The sequence below is a fragment of the Amblyraja radiata genome, chromosome 15 (genome assembly GCF_010909765.2).
Source record: "Amblyraja radiata isolate CabotCenter1 chromosome 15, sAmbRad1.1.pri, whole genome shotgun sequence".
Lineage (NCBI taxonomy): Eukaryota > Metazoa > Chordata > Chondrichthyes > Rajiformes > Rajidae > Amblyraja > Amblyraja radiata.
Window position 1 is genome coordinate 11,125,272 of NC_045970.1, and position 15,032 is coordinate 11,140,303.

General features: G+C 44.1%; 1 protein-coding gene across 2 annotated transcripts in view; it reads right to left on the reverse strand.

Moving 5' to 3' along the window:
* Positions 1-15,032, reverse strand: part of adgra1 (adhesion G protein-coupled receptor A1) — a 659,066-nt gene that overhangs the window by 276,736 nt on the left and 367,298 nt on the right. The gene's annotated exons all lie outside the window — the stretch shown is intronic.

Consider the following 15,032-nt stretch of genomic DNA (forward strand, 5'->3'; position numbering starts at 1 on the left):
GCCAGGTGGGCAGAGGAATGGTTGATGGTTGCATGGTTCCTTGAAGGTCGTGTCGCAGGTATATCAGGTGGTCAAAAAGTATTTTGGCACTTTGGCCTTCATCAGTCAGAGTATTGAGTATAGAAGTTGGGAGGTCATGTTGCAGTTGTATAAGACTTTGGTGAGACTGCATTTAGAATATTGTGTTCAGTTCTGGGCACCATGTTATAGGAAAGATGTCAAACTGAAAAGAGTACAGAGATCCCCATCCTGGATCAGTCCAATCAGGGTTGTGTCATCCGCAAACTTGAGAAGCTTGACAGAGGTGTCTGTGGAGGTGCAGTCATTGATGTGGCGAGAGTAGAGGAGAGGGGAGAGTACGCATTTTGCGGTGGTCCTATGCTGAGTGTTTGTGGGTCCGAGATATGCTTTCCCGCCTCTCATGCAGCTTCCTGTCTGTCAGAATGCTGGTGATCCCCCGACAGAGGGGTGCAGGCACAGTCAACTCAGAAAGTTTGGAGCGCAGTAGCTCTGGCACAATGGTGTTGAATGCAGAGCTAAAATCAATAAATCAAAATCCTCGCATAGGTTCCCTGGCGGTCTAGGTGCTGGAGGATGAAGTGCAGGCGCAGATTGACTGCATCATCCACAGATCTATTGGCCCAATATGCAAAATGCAGATGGTCCAGCAGAGGGATTGTGATATTTTTCAGCTTGCACAAGCCTTTCAACTGTCAACTACAGAGGTCAGTGCGACAAGCCTGTAGTCATTAAGACCAGTAATCCTTACCTTTTTGGGTACAGGGACAATAGTGGAGACTTTGAAGCAAGCAGGGACTGGTTAAAAATGAGTAATTGGGTGTGAAGTGGTGATTGGAGTGGGTTGGCTGTAGAAGGGCCCAGTCTTTGCAGACTGAGGTCAGGCTGTGAGTGGGTGTGAAATGTTGGTTGGGGTGGGAAAAGGTCCACTCTTTTCATACTGGAGTCTTGCCTTAAGTAGGTGTGAAGTGGTGAATGGGAAGGAGAGGGTGCAGGGTCCAATCTTTGCAGACTGGGGTCTGGCTGTGTTTGTTGGGGAAGGGGTACCAGGGTTACGTTTCTGATTTTCAAACCTGCAGTAAAACTCATTCAGGTCGTTCGTCAGCTGACGATTGTCCAAAGAGCGGGGGGCTTTCCTCTTATAGCTGGTGATTTCTTGCATGCCCTTCCAAACTGAAGAAGAGTCATTAGCTGAGAACTTGCTCCTCAACCTCTCAGAGTACCTTTCCTTGGCAGCTCTGATTCCTCTTCTCAGCTCTTTATCGATTAGGCTATCTTTTAACTCTTTAACGATTAGGCTATCGGCTTGACGCATATTTGAAACCAACACCCCATCCCCCCCCCTCCCCCAATCTCGAAATTGAAATGTTTCATCTGTATATAATGATCCCATTAAAATGTGTATTTATGTCACAAACTATGGAATTCATATTTTTCAGTATTGTTATCAAGGAAAAGAAAGCAGTTCCAATTGTTTGATATTATTTGATATTGTTTAATATTATTCATATGGAGACAATAATAGCTCTAAAACCTACCTTAATTTTGCAATCTCACTAAAGATAATCCCCCTTTCCCTCTCCCTCCCCATCTCTCTCTCCCCTCCCTTCCCCTCTCCCTCTCCCCCTCCCCCCTCCAACATCCCCCTCTTTCTTGCAGGGGGGGGCAAATATGAAGGTGGCGTGGGCCCAGCAGGTGCCCAGCGGGCGGGGGTGATGAAGGTGGCGTGGGCCCAGCGGGGGAGGCGGGGGCCCAGCGGGGGTCAGTGCGGGTGGCGTGGGCCCAGCGGGGGTGGCATGGGCCCAGCGGGGGCCAGTGTGGGTGATGTTGACCCAGCGAGGGTCAGCGGGGGTGGCATGGGCCCAGCGGGGGTGGCGTGGGCCCAGCGGGGGTGACGTAGACACAGCGGGGGTGGCGTGGGCCCAGCGGGGGTGGCGTGGGCCCAGCGGGTGTCAGCGGGGGTGGCGTGGGCCCAGCGGGGGTGGCGTGGGCCCAGCGGGGGTGGCGTGGGCCCAGCGGGGGTGGCGTGGGCCCAGCGGGGGTGGCGTGGGCCCAGCGGGGGTGGCGTGGGCCCAGCGGGGGTGATGTAGACACAGCAGGGGTCAGCGGGGGTGGTGTGGGGGGAAGATGGTTTGGGCCCCGGCGGCGGGGGGAGGCGAGGGGAGCGGGCTCTGCCGCAGCGGCGTCTGGTGTTAGGGTTACAGTCGTTGGGTTCAGATTCAGCAACTCTTGCCCGGCGACGGGAGAACAGAGAACTGGCTGTTTTCAAAGTGGAAACGTCGATTTTTATTTCCGATTTTTTTTTCTCCCGATTTTATTTATTTATTTATTTTGATGATTTTTTTTTAGGGGGGAAAAAAGGGGGTGCGGTCGCACCCAACGCACCCCCCCCCCTTCGGACGGCCTTGAATACTGCGACTCAACAAGAAGGGGTAGCAATAAAGATGCTGGCTTATACCAAAGATAGAGACAAAGTGCTGGAGTAAGTAAGGGGGTCAGGCAGCATCTCTGCAGAAAATGTATTGGTGACGTTCGGGTCTAAAGAAGGATCCCGACGTTACACATCCATTTTCTCCGGAGATGGTGCCTACCCACTGAGTTCCTCCAGCACTTTGTGTCCATCTTTGTTTTTAACCATGAGGGGGACAGACAAGAGATTCCGTGGCAGAAAATGAGACTCCAGAGTGGTGTGTTGCCTCCCTGGTGCTAGCAGCTGTTACTTCATTGCCCTTCCAGCTTGATCATGAGGAGCTATTAAGTATTTAGCTGAGTATAGTAATTATTCATGAAGATCTGTTAGATTTAACTGAGTAGAAGGGAGAGATAGCTCTCTCCCAGTGGCTTTGTCTCCAATACATGCCCTATTTCCATTCTTCCAGCAACAGTCTGTCTGTAATGATCACTTATTAATGCATCCATGTTGAAGAGCAACTGGTTTCTATTGGGATACAGTCCTTCAGCATCTGATGTAACAATCCCTACTTTACTGAAATAACTTGAAATAATTATACAAATCATCAAACAGTTGATGAATCAAAACTGAGGCCAATTGAAAACGACAAGCAATTTTCAAAAGTATCAAATCTTTATCACGTAATAAATCTTGTTAGGGGAATGATTTCCCTTGTTCTGTGTCTGCATATTATCCTTTAATACAAAGTCATCGAGATTTTTGGGTTGACAGACAGCATCAAGATCTAGTTCTAAATGACTATAGTTTTCCCAGTTCTCGTTGGAGTCATTGAGCCATGGAGTCACACAGAAACTCGCCCTTTGTCCCAACTCATCTATGATGACTCAGATACCCCATCTAAACTATTTGCCCAGTATTTGGCCCATATCCCTCTAACCCTTTCCTATCCATGCACTTGTCCAGGTATCTTTTAAATGTTGTGTAATAATACCTGCTTCAACCACCTCATCTGACATCCCATTCCATACGTATATCCACGACTCTCTGTGTAGCAAATGTACAACACATGCCATGCGGTAACATTACATGTGAAAGAGCAGAGCTGTGGTATTCTTCAGTGATTTCACTACTTGGATTGGTTTGGAGGATACAGGAATGGGTGATGTTTTGTGTCGAGACCTTTCTTCACCCATTCCTTCTCTCCAGAGATGTTGCCTGTCCCTTGAAGTTACTCCAGTATTTTATGTCTATCTTCAGTGTAAACCAGCATCTGCAGTTCCTTCCTACACATTGCTTTGGAGAGGCTTGAAGTACTCAACAGAGTCCGTGTCAAGCTTTATAGAAGCCTGCTGTGTTTTGGTGGGGGAAATTGTGAGGAAAGGTAGAGAGACAGGAGGCAGTAAGCTAATTCCTTCCAGGCTGGGCTGTGAACATTAATCTTACACTGAAACCTCTTTAAAATCATACCAATTGCTGCATCATTCCTCCGTACCTGGCCATTACAAAGATTACCAGAACAGTAATCAAAAATGATAGTCAACTCTTGGAAGAACTTCATTAATCAAGTCATGTCAAATTGCAAAGAAACATTTATGCGTGGTTCGAGACTTAAGGAACCACAGATGCTTAGAACGCAAAGTGCTGGAGTAATTCAGAGGGTCAGACAACATCTCTGAAAGACATGGATAGGTGGAGTTTCAGAAGTCTGAAGAAGGGACCTGACTTGAAACATTTCCTTTTCATGTCCTCCAGAGATGCTGTTTGACCCACTTAGATACTCCGGCACTTTATGTTCTAAGCAGGAATCAGCAAAGCATGAATGGTGAAACACTACTGACTCTCTGTCCATCAGAAGGACTTGGAGAAGACCTCAAGTAGCTCAAGTAATTTAAGAAGCCCTGGCTTTGGACTGCACCATTTCAGTATAAACTGCAGCAAGGGCACAGGCAGAGAGGGGGCATTGACTTCACATGTGCTTTCTGCCATGGAGAGGACAGACAATTGGACCTGTTACTTTCATTGGTTGCACCACCTCAGTAATCTTAGTCATTTGTTGAAGAACACATTGTTTAAATTCCTTGGCACTCGGCTAGTATTTTCATATTGGTACTTGGGATCTGGGTAACAACAGTCTGAGTTAGTGCAATATGAGATCCCGACACTGGGGCGCGTCTGTCTGTGCTTAAGCTGGGCACCAGGTATTGCAATATTGTTTGTTCTTAAGATTACTGATAGGGTTGTCCACCACCCAGGCCCCGAATTCTATTCAAAGTCCGTGCAAGGATATTGATGGTTTTCCTCATGCTTCTCGGCATTATCTGTAGAGCTTCTAGCAGACATGCCAAAGCTCTATGCGTCGGTGCCTTCTCAAAAGACGGCTTCCAAAGGCTGCCTCATCTAAGTTCTCTGCCTGAGAATGACAGTATGGTCTTAAACCTTGGGAAACTAGCAATTACTTGCCCTTCCTGCCCAGGTGAAACACATGTACTTTGCCACTCTGCAAGTGAAATGTGGGACTCTGAACTGACTGTTGAGTCATGTAATGAAGAGAGTGAGTAGAGTTTGGGGTGCTTGCTTACAATCATTTCCTTTTGTAAATCAAAGCAGATTGCAGGGTGAGGAAGGAATGAAATGTGAGGAGGATGATTAAGATATACATTTATGGTTTCAAATCCATTTCTTGATTTTTGGCTCAGTGATTGCTATTCAATTATTGCAAGCACTATTTTCTCCTTGTGTCCTTGACAATGCAAAGCCTATCCCTGCTGGTCCATTGAGGGTTTGCCTTTTTAACTCGCCAATGACAGGAAGCGTGTTAGTGAATGACACATGTTTTGGTAAAGCGGCTGTTATGACAAAGTAGTTGTCAGTGTGCAGTAGCTGTGGGATGTGATGTGGAGAAGTCTGGCAGCGTTAAGGATGTGAAGGTACAGGGTGATACGAGCATTGATTGATCAAAGTTGTTGGTAGTTGTTGATGGAGACATGACATACTGCGTAATGTCTAAAGTTACCGGTGCAGCTGGTGTGATGTGGCATCTGAAAAATGATTCATGGAGAATATTATTAAACAGACCTTGAACACACATCATTGAAGTTTAATACGACTCTGCATTCAAGTGTTCTGGGACCTGTTGTTCTGATATAAACCACCACTAATACTTGGTCCCATAACCCATCTCATTGTCATTAAACAACAGTCCTCTCTCCAATTTTGCATCTCCTCCATTAAGCTTAATCTAGACCTCCCTCTCAACCATGGAGTAATTCTTCATTGTCTCTGATTCTTCACAGAGTCCAGAATGCCTGCATGTACCTACTGCAGCCACAATTTGCCTATTCTTGAGGAGATGGATGCTACATCATTAAAGACTGCATATTAACTTAAGTGGAAGGCGTGGCTCAAGAAATTGACTCTTGCTCTGTGAGGCCACTAATCATTCCGTAGCATGAAGTTGCCACTCTAGTTTTGCTGGATCAATGGATGTGGGTTTGTCATTCATCTCTCCGTCTGTTTTCAGGGCCATTCAATTTATATCTTTCTGTTGCTATATTACAAAAGCAGTTTGTAACAATTACAACGTGACCAATAAACGGTCACTTTTACACATCATTAGAACTGCTTTTATTTGTTCCGATCTGGCAATCTGAGAGTAGATTGCCAAGGCATCTTCATTAGCGCTACCAGTGGGAATGGTCTGTACTAAATAATGCACAAAACAACCAAGTTCAGCTGGTAATTGAATGCGGTTTTCATTCAGATGGAGTGTTGAAATTACTTACTGTGCTATTGTGTGCAACTTGGATTAAAATAGCTCGCCGCACACTATATCCTGGAAACCACTGTGTTAATTTTCTGAACATGTAATTTCTGTTGCTGTTTAAAAAGCTCTCTTTCCTCTTACGTTTTCCACCAGTATGCCAACATCTACATCGGACAAAAATTAAACTGCTGGAAGAACTCAACAGGCCGAGCTGCGTCAGTAGAGGCAAAGAGATGGTCAATGCTTCCGATTATGATCCTGCCCCAGGACAGAGAGAGTAGGGGGAAGATAGTCAGTATTCGGGAGCGAGATGAAGAGGTGAGACAGAGGACTGATAGGACATAGTGAAGATGGAACCAGAAGGGTGGAGGTATGATGGTCAGACGGAGGCAGATGCAGAAGTGAAGACCAACCTCTTGCCTCCACAGATGCCACTCAACCCACTGAGTTCATCCAGCAGTTTACTTTCTGCTTCATGTCCTCAGCCTTCTGCACTGCCAGGCTGAGGCCAAACACAACGAGAAGAACAACACCCTATATTCTGCATGTATAGGGCATGAGCAGTGAATTTTTAAAATTCAAATCACCCACTCTCCCCCGGTTCCTTTCCCACTCCCACCAGTCCAGTCAGATGGCCTCTTTCTTTGATCATCTATTTCATCCTTCCCCTCTCCCCCTGTTACCCTCCCCATATGGTTCGAACTGCTCATTATTCCACCTTAATCCAGTTCTACATCCCATATCAGCCTCGGTTTCTATTATTTTCCCTCCTGATGGGAAGGGATGAGTTAACCAGAGAGTTGTGATGGGAATGGTCCCTGTGGAAGGCGGAAAGGGGTGGGGATGGGAAAATGTGGCTGGTGGTGGGATCCCATTGGTGGTGGTGAAAATTTCGGAAGATTATGTGTTGTATGCGATGGCTGATGGTGTGGAAGGTAAGGACTAGGGGGACTCTGTCTCTGTTGCGACTAGGGGGAGGGGGAGCAAGGACGGTGCTGCGGGGTACCGAGGGGACACGAGTGAGGGCCTCATCTATGATGGTAGAGGGGAACCCCCATTCCATAAAGAATGAGGTCATCCCGGATGTCGTAGTATGGAACACCTCATCTTGGGCGCAGATGCGGCGTGGACGGAGGAATTGGGAGTAGAGGATAGTCTTTGCAGGAAGCAGGGTGGGAAAAACGTGTTGTTGAGATAATTGTGGGAGTCATTGGATTTGTAATAGACGTCAGTCAATAGTCTAATTACTATGTGATGGAGACTGTGAGATCAAGAAAGGGGAAGGAGGTGTCAGGGAAGGTCCAAGTACATTTGAGTGCAGGATGGAAATTGGTGGTGAAGTTGATGAAGTCCATGAGTTCTGCATGGGTGCAGGAGGTAGCACCGATGCAGTCATCAATGTAACGGAGATAGAGTTCTAGGATAGGGCCAGTGTACGCCTGGAACAGGGATTGTTCAGCATACACTACAAAGCGGCAGGCATAGCTGTGGTCCATGCGGGTGCCCATAGCTATGCCTTGGACTTGGAGGAAGTGTGAGAAATCGAAAGAAAAGTTGTTAAAGGCGAGGACCAGCTGGGCGGGTAGAGTGTTAGTCGAGGAAAATTGGATGGTTCTGTGGTTGAAGAAATACCAGAGGGCTTTAAGGCTTTCCTGGTGGGGGATGCAGGTGTATCATGATTGAGCATCAATAGTAAAGATGATGGTGGAGGCTCGGAAAGCAGAAGTCATTAAAGAGACGAAGGGCATGTGAGGTATCGTGGACATAGATTGGGAGAGATTGGACCGGGGGGGATAGGATGGTCAAGGTACATGGAAATAATTTCAATGGACAGGGGCAGGCAGAATCATGGGTTTGCCAAGGCAGTTGTGTTTATGGATTTTGTGGAGAAGGTAAAACTGGGTTGTATGGGGCTGGGAAACAAAAAGGTTGGAAGCTGTGGAAGGTAGAGAGCCAGAAGTGATGAGATCAGTAATGATGTGTGAGATTAAGGCCTGATGCTCGTCTGAGGGATCATGGTCCATGGATGAGTAGGAGGAGGTGTCTGAGCATTGTCGCCTGGCCTCAGACCGAGGTCAGCATGCCTTCCAGCAGTTCATTCTTTACTCTCTATTGCAGCATCTGTTGTCTCTTAAAACCTTAAAACAATGCATTTGGGTTGGCAAAGGTAACCTTTAGATTTATGGGGAATTATCTGAAGATGACACTGAAGATGATAGCAGATCTACAGACTTGTATTGTATTGTATTGTATTCAATTTATTGTCATTGTCTCAATTAGAGACAACGAAATGAATTTCCCTTACAGGCAGTATCATAAAAATAAATAAATAATAAATAATAAAACATATTAAAAATAAAATTGAATTTAAAAAAAAGCACAAACACAGAAAGTCCACGACACAACATAACACAGTGGCCCCAAGGTGAGGAAGGCACCATAGTCCAGCCAGCCTCCCCTCCGTTCTTCCCAGATGTTCATCCGTGGTCTGGGCCTTCCGGGCACCCGCAGTCGCCGCACCGGGCGGCCCGATGTTCAGGCCCTCACGCCGGGCTGGTGGAACGCCGACGCCGAACCCCGACGGTGAACATCCTCCTCCTCAGCGGCCCGGACCTCCTGATCAGCCGCCTCCCGCAGCCGGAGTCCGCAGCTCCCGAGTCCGCAGGCCGAGCTTGGCAGAGTCGCAGGACCCCACGATGTTTGTCAGCGCCGCCCGCGTTGGGAGCCCGCAAACCGCAGCTCCATGATGTCGGTGCCGCAGGTCCAGCACTCCGGGCTCCAGACGGCGATCCCCGGTAAGGCATCGCCAGCCCCGTGATGTTACAGCGCTGTCCCGCTGCTGCTGGAGCTCTGGTCGATCCCGGCAGGAAAGGCCGCGCCAATCCAGGTAGGCCGCTGGGGGGGGTGGGGGGCGAGGACGCGACTCGAATAATAGTCGCGTCCTCTCCAGGAAGCGACTGAAGGACGGTATCCCCCGCACCGTACCCTCTTCCCCCACATAAAAACATAAAAACACTCCCAGGATTAAGGTTTTACCATCTGTGAGGTTGTCTGTGGTTGCAGAAAATTAAAAGAATTGAGGCACTGAATTTAAAAAAAGCAGCAAGCATGCCTTTCATAACCATACACCTCAAATGCTGCAATTGCATATAAATTGTCACAAAGCGCAACCTGAAGTACTAGGTAACATAAAAACATTGGCTTGTGTCTAATTTGATATCTCATATTCTTTGATAACATCAAAATCAGTCAAGTCACGCAAGACTGACAAGACATACAAGACTGACAGGACACACCAACTACAAACATAAAAAAGCTAAATGTAAATTATTGAAGGTTGAGCGGCTCATGTCATTTGATAAGTTCAATGGAAAGCAATAAAATCTTAGCAAGAGTGAGATAATATTTCTCTCTGAATCTACATTCTTTGGGGCCTTAATCTGTGCGAGTGGAATATCCTTAGCACTGCCCGTGGAGTAGTCACTGGCATTGCACTGTTGAAGCAGGAATGGTACCATTACTCAACAAGATGATGTCTGGCCAGACCTCTGCACCATTGCCCGTTGGCTCTGTTCATTTGGAAAAGAAACAACTTGATCCAAAAGACAGTTACCATTATGACCTGCGCATTGACTAGGACATTTACCTTTCCCTTTTTGGATATTACTATCCAGAAGTACAGTCATGGGCTGAATGATTTATTCTAGCATTTGTTCTGGACTTCCCTGGCAATCGCAGACCTTTCAGTGGTTTGTGCACTTTAACCCAGCACTATATTATTAATGGAGGTTAACAACACTTAACTAGAAGGATTTGCTTAATCAGTGCCTCTATTGTAGTAGGCTGCAGTTTCTACAATTCACTGAGACAGAGGAAATTCCACTTTGTTGTGCGGGCTGTGTTGCAGTCTGAGAGAATGATTTGTATTTGGGCAACTCCTCAGTTGCTTCATTGATTATTTAATAGCTGCTTTAAAATAGTCTCCTATGTATCAGACTTTGACTTTTATTTTATTTTATTGATTGAGATTGAGTGGTTATTTTGATGGAAAATTAACTCACTTTGCATTTCAATCAAGCTGTTCTATTTATATAACTGGCATATATACCACAAATGTGACCAATACAGATTTTCCCCTCTGTGGATGGTCTCACAACTCATACTGCACATCGTAGCACTTGGATTTACTGATCCCAACATCCATTCCCATCCCATCATTTGAAAACAATTTTGCTCTCCCCTTGCTTAAAAAGTGCCTTGAATCCATCTCAGGGTGCTCAGGAAGAATAACATCAATCAGAGACTGCTGCTGTCCTTTTATCGGTGCTCCATTGAGAGCATCCTAACATACTGTGTATGCGTATGGTACACCAGCTGCACAGCGGCTCAGAGGAAAGCGCTCCAGAGGGCCATTGACAACGCCCAGAGGATTGTCGGCTGCCCTCTCCTTACCTTGGAGGACTTACACAGTTCCCGCTGCATCAAAAAATCCCAGAGTATTATAAAGGACATTTCCCACCCCCTGTTTGAACTGTTGCCGTCAGGCAGATGGTACAGATCTACAAGGACAAGGACAAACAGACTTAAAAACAGTTTTTACCCCACTGCTATAAAGGCACTAAATGTAGTCGCCAAGGAACGCAGGGGCGATACATACTAAGGGACTGTGGTACACTGTGAAATCGACAGAAGGATGTAGGGTTGGGTGTTTATGCGTGCTATTTTCATGATATTTATTTTAGTTGTTTATCTTTTTTAATATTTTACCTTGTATGTATCGTTAGCTTTTAGAAATGTTTGAATGGTGCACTGACTGGCTGACATTTTTAAATTTTGTTGTACATGGTTCATGTTACAATGACAATAAAGAAACTATTCTATTCTATTCTATTCTATTCAGTGACTACTGGGGTGCCGCAAAGCTCGGTGCTGGGACCCCTGTTATTTACATTATATATTAACAATTTAGACGAGGGAATTAAATGTGACATTTCCAAGTTTACGGATGACACAAAGCTGGTGGCAGTGTGAGCTGCGATGAGGATGCTTTGAGGCTATGTGAGGCTATCCACTTTGGTGGCAAGAACAGGAAGGCAGATTATTATCTGGTGTCAGATTAGGAAAAGGAGAGGTGCAACGAGACCTGGGTGTGCTTGTACATTAGTCACAGAAAGTAAGAATGTATGTACAGCAGGCAGTGAAGAAAGCTGATGGCATGCTGGCCTTCATTGCGAGAGGATTTGAGTTTAGGAGGTCCTACTGCAGTTGTCCAGGGCCCTGGTGAGACTGCACCTGGAGTATTGTGCACAATCTTGGTCTCCTAATTTGTGGAAGGACATTATTGCTATTGAGGGAGTGCAGCATTGGTTCACCAGGTTAATTCCCAGGATGGCGGGACTGACATATGATCATATGATGAAAGAATGGGTCGACTGGGCTTGTGTTCAATGGAATTTAGAAGGATGAGGGGGAATCTTATAGAAACATATACAATTCTTAAAGGATTGGACAGGCTAGATGCAGGAAAAATGTTCCCGATGTTGGAAGTGTCCAGAAACAGGGGTCACAGTTTAAGAATAAGGGGTCGGCCATTAGGACTGACATGAGGAAAAACTTGTTCATCCAGAGAGTTGTGAATCTGTGGAATTCTCTGCCACAGAAGGCAGTGGAGGCCAATTCACTGGATGTTTTCAAGAGTGAGTTAGATTTAGCTCTTAGGGCTAAATGAATCAAAGGATATGGGATACTAATTTTAGATGGCCTACTCCTGCACCTATTTTTCTATGTTTCTATGTTTACCATTTTAAAACGCTGGTTCACCCTACCCCTAACCCTTGCAAACAGGAGCCTCTGCTTCAGGTGTTGGGAAAATGCAAACTATTGGTTTTGTTGTTTCACTCCAATACTCTGGTCCCAATAGAATGAGGGGCACTCGCATCTTGGAGTCTCTGGTCTCAGAAGTTTTACAGGGTGAGTGAGATATACTGGAGTGAAATAACAAACATTAGCAGCCTATCAATGGCATTGTTCAAGCGCTTTTGATTGCAACATGCGCCTTAATTTAGTTCAACAAAGAAACTGACAAGTTACTAAAGGACCTGCATCCCATGCAGAGGAAGCTGTATTCAAAGCTGTATTTAAAGCTGCCCCTGTTCAGACACAAGGATAGTGGTGTACAGGAGCAAACGTCTGGGCATTTTTTTCCTGTAAGTCAAAGCACTGGGAATTAAATTATCATTTGCTTTGTGCTATTTACAATTCTTTCCAAATGGACGACTTCTCCTTTAGTATGGATTCAATGTCTGGTATTTTCCAATGAGGATCCACACCTTTTAACAAATTGGCTCCACCATTCTCTCTGATCATAAACCTAAACATTTGGATCAAGGTTTAGTTCACCTGAATAGAGCATATTGATCAGAAATAAAACGTTCACTCAATAACTTCAGCATGCTCTAGTTTTCCCAAGCTTCACCTAATCTACTTCAAAATGCAACAATTTCATAATCTGCTTCAAAGGAATATTATTGTATTCCGAAATCTATTGAAATAGACGACATAAAATTAACTACAGCAGCATTATATAATATATTCTTTTGATTTTAGTCCGTTAAAATTGACAGGCAGATTTAACTAGCTGGAGCTTAATTTTTAGTCACAGGTATAGGATGCATTCAAGACATTTTATATTGGAATTTTGACCTTTTACAATTCCAGATAGGAGTGGGTTTTCTTGTGCAATGGGAACAATTTTCTTTGTAACAAAAGAAACATATTACCCTCTGTTTATAAGTGTGGTGCTAGTTTACCAATTGGCCACACAATATATTTTAATTGTTCACTTTGAATTGTCAAGTAATAAGAAGAAACAAGAAGAAAATTTTGAAATAAAATGTTAAAGAATAACAAAATGGAAGTGTACAATTTAACACAGTATTATGGTCCAGAAGCAACAAAAAGCTTTTCACTGTACCTTGGTACACATGACCATAAACTAAACTGAACTGAAGAAGATTTAATGAAGAGCGAACAGTGATTGATACTATTGCAAACTTTCAGATAAAAGGAATATGTTTTAAACTTTATTCTTTTCTTTCTTATTGGATTAAAAATAAGAATCATCTCAAAGGTATAGTTGTTATTTCTTCTAGTTATTTGGAAGGAGATTCCTTTACCTGGAGATGGAATTGCTTCTCACTTGTCATTTTCAGAATTAATTTTCAATCTCAGATAAAACATAGTATGATTCAGCAGCTATATCCAAAGCTGCCAAAAAAAATCCCCTATACACATCGCTATATCCTTCTTACAGGTAATTTAGGATCCAAGAAGTGAATTTGCTAAATTGGGTATTAGCAAGTTTACAAGTTTACAAATTCAAACTAATAATTCTATTAAATAATTGGTTTGGAGTTTGTCCAAACTCATGCTTAAACCAGCCTAAAGCTATCAACGACACAAAAGATTTACATGGTGTTTATGTCTAGCAGTAGTAAAATGATTAATGAAAGCAGCATAAGGTATTGAAACATTTTGCATAACACATCTCATGACAAGAAGAGTACTTCTGTATCTAAAGTGAATGGGAATAATTTTACAATTATTTAGATTGCCCTGAAGAAATAAGAACTCTTCCAAGGTGCTGTAGAATATCCAAGCTGAATCAATTTTTCAACGGTAACTGACATAATGTTTTGAATGATGTCAGATTATTTTTTAAATATGTATTTTTGGGCTTTTAAATTGAATTATGCCATAAATAGTTCATTTTCCAACATTATGCACGTACTGAGATTTCCCATTACACCTTGCAGTACAGCACTTCCTCTTTTGTCAGATGTTTTCGCTATTCTCACAAAAGCAGTCTGTATTGGGTTAATGCAAAATTTCATTATCCTGCACAAAACATGCAATTGTTTCTTCACCTTATGGAAAATTTGCATGATTTTCCTCTATATGTAGATTCCAAAAAAGCTGTATATGGTATGCTGCAAACTCTTCGGATTGAGAACCTGGATGCAAGATGCACAAATAACTAAGAACCTTTATGACACAGAAGGGATGGGCATTTGACCCATGGTGTCCATGCCAGTCTAAAAAGAGCTACACAACTTAATCTAATTTGATCTGTACCCCATCCAGTGCTGTGACATCCTTCCTGAAATGTGGTGGCTGGACTCGTAAGCAGTACTCAAACCTTGGCCTAGCTAAAATCATGTAGAGCCCTTACTGCAGTTTAACGCAGTCTTATACACTATCGACTGTGTGGGCAATTGGTCTATTTCTGCAAACTTTATCATGCCCTCTACACTTAGATCTAAAACATTAATATCTGTATTGAGTTAGGTTGAATCATACTCATGACACCATTCCAGTTACAGAATCACCCATTGACCTTTACCTTTTGATTCATGCCAATGGGGAAATTTTGGATCAAATTTATCACTCATAAGAAATAGGTGCAAAATTAGGCTATTTGGCCCATCAAGTCTACTCTGCCATTCAATCATGGCTGATTAATCTCTCCCTCCTAACCCCATTCTCCTGCCTTCTCCTCATAACCCCTGACACCTGTACTAATCAATAGTCTATCTATCTCTCCTTTAAAAATATCCATTGGCAGCCTGCACAGCCTTCAGCGGCAAATAATTACACAGATTAACCACCCTCAGACTAAAGAAATTATTTCTCAACTTCCTAAAGGAACGTCCTTTAATTCTGACCTCCTGGACTCTCCCACTAGTGGAAAAATCCTCTCCATATCCACTCTATCCAAGCCTTTCATTATTTGGTATGTTTCAATGAGGTTCCCCCTCATTCTTCTTAACCCCAGTGAGT